The sequence below is a fragment of the Mesocricetus auratus genome, unplaced genomic scaffold (assembly GCF_017639785.1).
Source record: "Mesocricetus auratus isolate SY011 unplaced genomic scaffold, BCM_Maur_2.0 Super-Scaffold_15014, whole genome shotgun sequence".
NCBI classification, from domain to species: domain Eukaryota; kingdom Metazoa; phylum Chordata; class Mammalia; order Rodentia; family Cricetidae; genus Mesocricetus; species Mesocricetus auratus.
Genome location: NW_024429186.1, coordinates 59,737,166 through 59,747,462, shown reverse-complemented (window position 1 = coordinate 59,747,462; position 10,297 = coordinate 59,737,166).

The following is a 10,297-nucleotide window of genomic DNA, read 5'->3' as shown; positions in this document are numbered from 1 at the left end:
AGCCTCATCTTGACATGCCCAACCATCTAGGAGCTGCCATTAAAAAAAAAGTAGGGCCAGATTTTTTTAATCACTGTCTTAGATGTAGACTGGAAACCAAGAAACCTGATTCAAGATTCTACAGCAATGTTTGTTTTTAATCTCCTAAATTGCTCATTGAGGGCAGAGACTGTTTTCTGTGCTCTTTGTGACATTTAACAGCATATGTAACCTGTCCCAACTAAATTATATGATTTCCTTTCTCCTTGTAATCAAAATAGTTCTGTATATTGTCAGATGTCTCCTATGGGTAAGTTTGGACAAAGGTTTCTCTATATTGTTGATTTTCTCAAAGAACCAGCAAGACTACAACATTCCAATGCAAATGAAGTAGAAGAGAATGACCTTAAAAACAACTTCATTAAAATGATAGAGTCCCTAAAAGAGGATATAGGAAAATCCCTCAAAGAAATGGAAGAAAAAACAAACCACAAAAAATTTTTTAATGCAACAAATGGATGAAAAGACAAAGGAAAAACTGTAAGAAACAATTCAAATTGTGCAAGGGTTGAAAACTGAAGTAGAGACAATAAAAAAAACACAATCTGAAGGAAGGCTGGAAATAGAAAAGCTGGACAAATGGTCAGGTACTACAGATGCAAGCATAACCAACAGAATACAAGAGATGGAAGAGAGCCGGGCGGTGGTGGCACATGCCTTTAATCCCAGCACTCAGGAGGCAGAGGCAGGCAGATCTCTGTGAGTTCCAGGCTAGGCTGGACTGACAACCTCCAAAATAATACAGAGAAACCCTGTCTCATAAAACCAAGAACAAAAAAGAGAGATGGAAGAGAGAATCTCGGGTGTTGAAGATACACTACAAGAACTAGATTTATCGACTGAAGAAAAATTTAAGTCCAACAAATCCCTAACACAAAATATCCAGGAAATATGGGACACCATGAAAAGACCAAACTTAAGAATATTAGGTATAAAGCCGGGCGTTGGTGGTGCACGCCTTTAATCCCAGCACTCGGGAGGCAGAGGCAGGCGGATCTCTGTGAGTTCGAGGCCAGCCTGTTCTACAAAGTGAGTTCCAGGACAGCCTCCAAAAGCTACAGAGAAACCCTGTCTCGAAAAACCAAAAAAGAATATTAGGTATAGAAGAAGATGAAGAAACCCACCTCAAAGGTGCAGAAAATATATTCAACAAAATCATAGAAGAAAATTTTCCCAACCTAAAGAAAGACACGCCAATGAAGGTGCAAGAAGCTTACAGAACACCAAATAGAGTGAACCAAAGAAAAAAATCCCCTCGACACATAATAACCAAGACCCCAAACATACAGAATGAAGAAAGAATATTAAGAGCAGCTAGGGAAAAAGGCCAAGTAACATATAAAGGCAAATCTATCAAAATTACACCTGACTTCTCCATGGAAACGCTGAAAGCCAGAAGGTCCTGGATAGATACTCTACCAACATTAAGAGACCATAGATGCCAGCCCAGACTACTATACCCAGCAAAGCTTTCAACCACTATAGATAGAGAAAACAAGATATTTCATGACAAAACCAGATTTAAACAATACATATCCACTAACCCCGCACTATAGAAAATGCTGGAAGGAATACTCCAACCCAAGAAAGTTAACTACAACCAGAAAAACATAGGCAATAGATAATCCACCTTACCAACAGCCAAAAGAAAAATTGGTGGAACTCCTCATACAATTCCATCAACAACAAACATTCCAAAGCAAACAAGAATGAGCTATCAATGGTCATTAATATCCCTTAATATTAATGGTCTTAACTTGCCCATAAGAAGACACAGAATAACAGAATGGATTTGAAGACAGAATCCATCCTTCTCCTGCATACAAGAAACACATCTCAGCTTCAAAGACAGATGTTACCCCAGAGTTAAGTATTGGGAAAAGATTTTCAAATCAAATGGACCCAAGAACCAAGTGGGGGTAGAAATCTTAATATCTAACAAATTAGACTTTTAAACTAAAATCAATTAAAAGAGATGAAGGAGGTCATTACATACTCATCACAGGAGAAATCCACCAAGATGAAGGCTCAATTCTGAATATCAATGCCCCAAATACAAAGGCATCCATGTCCATAAAAGAGACATTACTAAAACTCAAATCACATAAAAAACCTCACACACATATAGTGGGAGAGTTCAACACTCCACTCTCAGAACTAGACAGGAATACCAGACAGAAACTTAACAAAGAAGCAAAGGGGCTAATAGAAGTTATGACCCAATTGGGATTAACAGACATCTACAGAACATTCCATCCAAATAAAAAAGAATATACATTCTTCTCAGCACTACATGGAGCCTTCTCAAAAATCAACCACATACTTGGCAACATATCAAACCTCAACAGGTACAAAAAGCATGGAATAACTATATGCATCTTATCAGACCACCATGCTTTAAAATTAGAATTCAACAACAACACAAATTGCAGAAACCCTACAAACTCATGAAAATTGAATAATGCACAATTGCTCCATTCCTGGCTCAAAGAATAAATAAAAAAGAAATTAAAGTCTTCCTAGAATTCAATGAGAATGAAGACACAATATACCCAGACTTATGTGACACTATGAAAGCAGTGTTAAGAGCAAAGTTCATATCAATAAGTGCTCATATGAAGAAACTGGAGATTAGTTACACTAGAGAATTAATAGCACAGCTGAAAGCTCTAGAACACAAAGAAGCAAACTCATCTAGGAGGAGTAGATGCCAGAAAATAATTAAATTGAGGGCTGAAATCGATAAAGTAGAAACTAGGAAAACAATACAAAGAATCAATGTAACAAAGAGTTGGTTCTTTGAGAAAATCAACAAGATAGACAAACCTTTGTGCAAACTTACCAAACCACAGAGTGTAAACATGCAAATTAACAAAATCAGAAACAAAAAGGGGGACATAACAACTGACAGTGAGGAAATCCAGAGAATCATCAGGTCATATTTTGAAAACCTGTACTCCACAAAATTTGAAAATTTAAAGGAAATGGACAGTTTTCTGGATGGATATCACTTACCAAAATTAAATCAAGAACAGATAAACAATTTAAATAGACCTATAACCCTTACAGAAATAGAAGCTGTCATCAAACCAAAAAAATCCAGGTCCAGATGGCCTCAGTGTAGACTTCTACCAGAAATTCAAAGAACAGTTTATACCAATTCTTCTCAAAGTATTCCACGCAATAGAAGCAGAAACTCTTTCTACAATAACCTTGATCCCCAAGCCACACAAAGACACACCTCAGGAAGAGAACTTCAGACCAATATTCCTCATGAACATTGATGTAAAATTACTCAATAAAACACTGACAAATCCAACCCAAGAACACATCAAAACAATCATCCACCGTGATCAAGTAGGTTTCATCCCAGGGATGCAGGAATGGCTCAACATACAAAAATCCATCAATGTAATCCACCATACAAACAAGCTGAAAAACAAAAATCACATCATCATCTCACTAGATGCAGAAAAAGCCTTTGACAAAATCCAACACCCCTTCATGATAAAGGTCTTGGAGAGATCTGGAATAATAGGAATATATGAACATGCCTAAACATAATAAAAGCTATATACAGCAAACCAACAGCCAACATCAAACTAAATGGACAGAAACTCAATGCGATTGTGCTAAAATCAGGAACAAGACAAGGCTGTCAACTCTCTCCATACCTTTTCAATATTGTACCTGAAGTTCTAGCTAAAGCAATACAACAACAAAAGGAGATCAAGGGGATACAAATTGGAAAGGAAGAGGCCAAACTTTCATTATTTGCAGATAATATGATAGTATACATAAGTGATCCAAAAAACTATACCAGAGAATTCCCTCAGCTGATAAACACTTCCTGCAAAGTGGCAGGATACAAGACCAACTCAAGAAAATCAGTAGTTCTACTATATATAGATGATGAAAGGGCTGAGTAAGAAATCAGATAAATATCACCCTTTACAATTGACATAAACAACATAAAATACCTTGGGGTAACGCTAACCAAACAAGTGAAAGACCTGTATCATAATAAGTTTAAGTTTTTAAAGAAAGAAATTGAAGCCCTCAGAAAATGGAAAGATCTCCCATGCTCTTGGATATGTAGGATCAATGTAGTAAAAAAATGGCAATCCTGCCAAAAGCAATCTACAGATTCAATGCAATCCCCCATTAAAATACCAGCACAATTCTTCACAGACTTTGAAAGAACAATAATCAATTTTTATGGAAAAACAAAAGACCCAAAATAGCCAAAACAATCTTATTCAACAAAGCAACATTGGAGGCATCACCATCCCCGACTTCAAGCTCTATTATAGAGCTGTAGTCCCGAAAACAGCTTGGTATTGGCATAAAAATAGACAGGTAGACCAATGGAATCAAATTGAACACCCTGATATTAACCCATACATGTATGAACATTTGATCTTCAAAAAAGAAACTAAAATTATGCAATGAAAAAAGAAAGCATCTTCAACAAATGGTGCTGGCATAACTGGATGCTGGCATGTAGAAGAATATAGGTAGATCCATGTCTATCACCATGATCAAAACTTAGTCCAAATAGATCAAAGACCTCAACCTAAATCCAACCACACTGAAACACTTAGAAGAGAAAGTGGGTGGTACCGTAGAATGAATTGGCACAGGAGACAGCTTTCTGTACATAGCACCAGTAGCACAGACAGTGAGGTCAACAATAAATACATGGGACCTCCTGAAACTGAGAAGCTTCTGTAAGGCAAAGGACACAGTCAGCAAGACAAAAAGGCAGCCCACAGAATGAGAAAACATATTCACTAACCCCACATCTGACAGAGGGGCTGATCTCCAAAATTTACAAAGAACTCAAGAAGCAAGTCTCCAAAACACAAAAGGATTCAGCTAAAAATTCAGGTACAGAACTAAACAGAGAATTCTCAATAGAGGAGTATAAAATTGCTGAGAGACACTTATGAAAGTGTTTAACATCCTTAGCCATCAGGGAAACGCAAATCAAAACAACTCTGGGATACCATCTTATTCCTGTCAGAATGGCTAAAATAAAAAACAACAATCACAGTTTATGCTTGAGAGGATGTGGAGAAAGGGGAACACTCCTCCACTGCTGGTGGGAGTGCCAACTTATACAGCCACTTTGGAAATCAGTATGGAGTTTCCTCAGGAAAATGGGAATCAGTCTACTACAAGATCCATCAATTCCACTCTTAGGCATATACCCAAAAGATGCACATTCATACAACAAAGACATCTGTTCAACTATGTTCATAGCCGCATTATTTGTAATAGCTAGAACCTGGAAGCAATCTAGATGTCCCTCAACTGAGGAGTGGATAGAGAAAATATGGTACATTTACACAATGCAGTACTACTCACTGGAAAAAAGAAAAACAATGGAATCTTGAAATTCTCATGCAAAAGGATGGCACTAGAAGAAACCATCCTGAGTTCGATAACCCAGTCACAAAAAGACAAACATGGTATGTACTCATTAATATATGGATTTTAGACATGGAGCAGGGGAGTGCCAGTTTATAATCCCGCTGCCAAAGAGTCTGCAAAACAGGGAGGACCCTAATATAGATATGCATGCTACCCTGGAGCAGGGAAAAGGGACAGGGTCTCCTGAGAAGATTGCAAGCATGGGGTGAGCAGGGAGAAAGACAGGGGGAAAAGAGGAGGGGAGAAGAAGTCATGGGGGAGCAGGAAGGTTGTGTTGGGAGAAGAATAGAGGAGAGCAGGATGAGCGATACCATAACAGAGGGAGTCATTATAGGTTTGAGGACAGATGTGACACTAGTGAGATTTCCAGAGATCTACAAGATTGACACCAACTGACATTCTAAGCAATTGTGGAGAGGCTACCTTAGTTCCTGATATGAAATTGATGACTACCTTAAATGCCATTCTAGAGCTTTCATCCAGTGGCTGATGGAAGCAGAGGCATACTCCTACAGCTAAACACTGAACTGAACTCCTGGAACCCAGTGACAGAGAGGGAGGAGTGATGAGCTAAGGGGCCAAGTCCAGGCTGGTGACACCCACAGAAACAGCTGACCTGACCAAGAGGGAGCTCATGGACCCCAGACTGGTGACTGAGAGACCTGCATGGGATCCTAATTTTGGGTGTCAGTGAGGAGGCCTCGGTAATCTATGGGGCCTTGGGTAGTAGATCAGTATTTATCCCTGGCATAAGAATGGACTTTGGGAGCCCATTATACATGGAGGGATGCTCTCTCAGCCTGGACACATGAGAGAGGGCCTAGTCCCTGCCCTGGATGATATGACAGACTTTGGAGATCACCCATGGAGGGTCCCACCCTCTCTGGGGAGCAGAAATGGGATTGGGTGGGGTGTTGGGTGAGTTTCGGGGTGAGGGAGTAAGGGATGGAGAGGCAGCTGGGATTGACATGTAAAGCAAGCTTGTTTCTAATTTAAATTTTAAAAGGGGTAAAAATTAAAAAAATAAAAACCCTAGGAATGGAAGGATCTAGTATAACTGTCCACTTTCAGGAACTTCCTGACTTTTTTGAGTTATTTACTTTATGAATCTTTGTGAGCTTGCCTCCAAGATGGAATGTTTTTAGCTCAGAGGAAACGGATGTATAACCATCCTCCCTTCACTTCCCAGATTCATATGTTGAAGCCTAAGTCTCAAATCTGTGGTATTTGGAGATAGGCCTTTTAGAAATTAATTAAGTAAAGATGATGATGCCCTTAAGATGGGATTAGTGTCCATATAGACAGGAGTGTGGAGATGATTCATTTTCTTTCCCTCCCTATCTGTTTTCTCCAATGTAAGGGCACTAAGAATGTCCTTAAGTCAATGGGGGGGGGTCCCCACACATAATCAAATTAGCTGGTACACTGATCTTGGACTGCTCAGCCTTCAGTAATGTGAAGAACATAATGCCATCATCAAAGTCTGTGGTGGAGACTGAAACAACTAGGACAAAGACAATCTATCTATTTATTATTATTATTTTTCTCTCGTGCAATACATCTGCACCACAGTTTCCCCTCCCTCCACTGCTCACAGCCCTGCCTCCGCCCTCGGGTTCATTCCTCCTCCTTTTCCCTTCAGAGAAGAATGGATCTTCCAGGGATATCAACCAAAGACAGCATGACAAGTAAACAATAAGACTAGGCACAAGCTCTCATATCAGGGCTGGACAAGGCAACCCAGTAGGAGGGAAAGGGTTCCAAGGGCAGGCAGAAGAGTCAGAGACACCCCTTTCCCACTGTTAGGAGTTCTGCAAAAACACCAAGTGACACAACCATAACAGACCCATGCAGGCTCTGTGATTGCCCCTTTAGTCTCTGTAATCCTCTGTGAGACCTGCTTAAATTTCTGTGGCTGTGCTCTCCTGGTGTCCTAAACCCCTCTGGATCCTGCAACTCTCACTCCCCCTCTTACACAGCAATTGCCCAGCTCTGAGGGAAGGACCCAGGAGAGATCTCCAGTTTAAGTTCTCTGCACCTAATATTTGCTGTGGGTCTCTGCATCTGCTCTCATCTCGGCCAGAGGAAGCCTCTCTGATGATGACTGGGCTTGGAACTGATCTATCCATCATTTTTTAAACCTTGATCATTGAAATGCTCTCAGAAGGCCTCTCCTAATCCATTTTCTCTGTATTCTTGGAGCAATTTCTCTAAATGGAGATATGGTCATGCCAGTGTTTAACTAGGCATTTACTGCTTGAAATACTCTTTTGGAAGTAGAGTTTGCTTTTAGAATGCTGATCAAATGCTTATTTTAAATAGATACTTATTAGGATCAAAGTTCTGGGTAAACGACATTTTAAAACTGTGTGTGTGTGTGTGTGTGTGTGTGTGTGTGTGTGTGTGTGTGTGTGTGTGTGTGTACATGAGTGCTGATGTCCTTGAAGAGGGGCATTAGATCTTTTGGAGTTGGAGTTATAGGTAGTTGTGAGCTGCCTAACATGGGTGCTGGGAACTGAACTCTGTTCCTCTGCAAGAATCATATACACTCTTAGTCACTGAACTGTCTGTCCAGCCACAATGGTGTGTTTTAATCCCCCACGTATTCTTCTGCCTACTGCAGTCAAGAAACACCTGATCCATGGTCTAACTGTAAACTCCTTCAAGTTCCTTATATTCTTGAACCTTGACCTGTCTTCCTGGCTTAACCTATACCCAGCTGAACTATTTATGCTCTGATTGCACAACAGCCTATTGTGTTGTAAAACTCACTTCCTTGTTGAGGGAAAATTGTTCACATAGTCATTCCACTGTGCCAATAAAGTCATTTTGAATCAAAGAACAGAGTCGGTGATTGCCTGACCTGGTTTAGCCATAGAACTTAGAGGACTGGGGAGGTCTGCTAGAGAGGACAAAAAGAGAGAAGAGAAAATTTCTGGATTGGAGGGGACATGGTTCTGGGGCTCATGGTTTGAGAAAACATGGAGGGTCAGCCAATCAACTCTCCCCTGTCCTTGGGTGCATCAGGTCTTTATCTCAATTTCTGACACCTGAGTTTGTATTACACTGGAACAATTTAGATATTTGTTACATCTGGCACCCAGTGTGTAGCATCACCACTGCCTGGCTATTTTTCTTGTTTTCATTTAGTAGGTCTTTCTAACAATAGCAAATGCCTTTCATTGGATCAGATATAACCTGCCAAAAAGAGAAACTGGCCAGAGTTAAGGTTTGGGTGGGGCTTTTGCATTTGTCTGTCCAGGAGAATAAAAGCATCCAGCCAAGAAGTTTGAAGATCACTGAACAAGTGAGACATCTGAAGAAGAAGGAATCATCCAGAGAAAAAGCCCCAAGAAAAAGAGCAAACTGGCCTAATGGTGTAGCACATTTCTAATAGGATAAAATCTCATAAGTCTTCTCAAATGTTTGTCTCTACTGTTCTCTACAGATGTATATGGCAAATGGCCTTTTGTAGTCCCAATTCAATTAAAAATTAAAGTTGGCTTTGGAGTTGGAATGTGGCTCTCTCCTCCTCTAGACCCAAGCATGCCTATTAAAGGAAATTCCAAAATCTCTGTCTCATGTCAGAAGAGCCACCTGGTATGGGACAGAAGAAAAACCAAAATTAAGGGACCATTCTGTTGCCACTAATCTCATAACCCTTTGGTTTTATTTTGACTCTTTAAAACTTTTCTTAGGTATGAATATTATCTCAAAATTTATAAGATGAATACAAATATATATTTAAACCTTCTGTTGTGATATTATTGGTCATATAGAGTACTAAGTGATTCTAGAAATCGACTTCATCTTGTTTCCTTTATGTGATTTCTGGCCTGAGTCTGAAGCAGGTAACTAGGAACTAAGTTTGTGTACCTCTATTTACTAGATTGTGGTCCTTTAACCTCTCTGATATCTGTTGCATATTGATGTGGGATGTCCTTCTGTATGCTTTTTTCTTTTGTGTATGCTTTTATTGGTTGATGAATAAAGTTGCTTAGGACAATGGCAAGACAGAATATAGGAAAGCCAAACTGAATTCAGGGATAAAGAAGGTCAGAATCTAGAGACATCATCCAGTCCCTCAAGGAACAACATGCCAGAGCACCACTGGTAAGCCATGGGCCACATGGTGATACATAGATTTACAGAAATGGATTAATTTAAATGTAAGAGCTAGCCAGTAATAAGCTTGAGCCATCTGCCAAACAATTATACTTAATATTAAGCCTTTGAATGATTATTTTATAAAAAGCTGAGAAACTGGGCAGGACACAGAAAAGCTTCAGCTATAGCATATGACATTTAAAATGTTTAAGTTTCCTGCAGTGAACCATGACTCCATGGTTTGAAGTCTCCAAAATGGTGTTGGGGCCCCACAATGACAAGTCCACCTGGTTTGCAGAATTGCCCCTAAGCTGACAAACATCACCCAATTCTCAGGAAAAACTCAAAGCAGTTAGCTAAGATGGTTCAGCCTCATAGACTACTCCAGTCAGGACTTCATATAAAGCAGTTAGCTAAGATGGTTCAGCCTCATAGACTACTCCAGTCAGGACTTCATATAAAGCAGTTAGCTAAGATGGTTCAGCCTCATAGACTACTCCAGTCAGAACGTCATATAAAGCAGTTAGCTGAGATGGTTTAGCCTCATAGACTACTCCAGTCAGGACTTCATATAAAGCAGTTAGCTGAGATGGTTCAGCCTCATAGACTACTCCAGTCAGGACTTCATATAAAGCAGTTAGCTGAGATGGTTCAGCCTCATAGACTACTCCAGTCAGGACTTCATATAAAGCTTTTACTCTCCCATCACACCAAG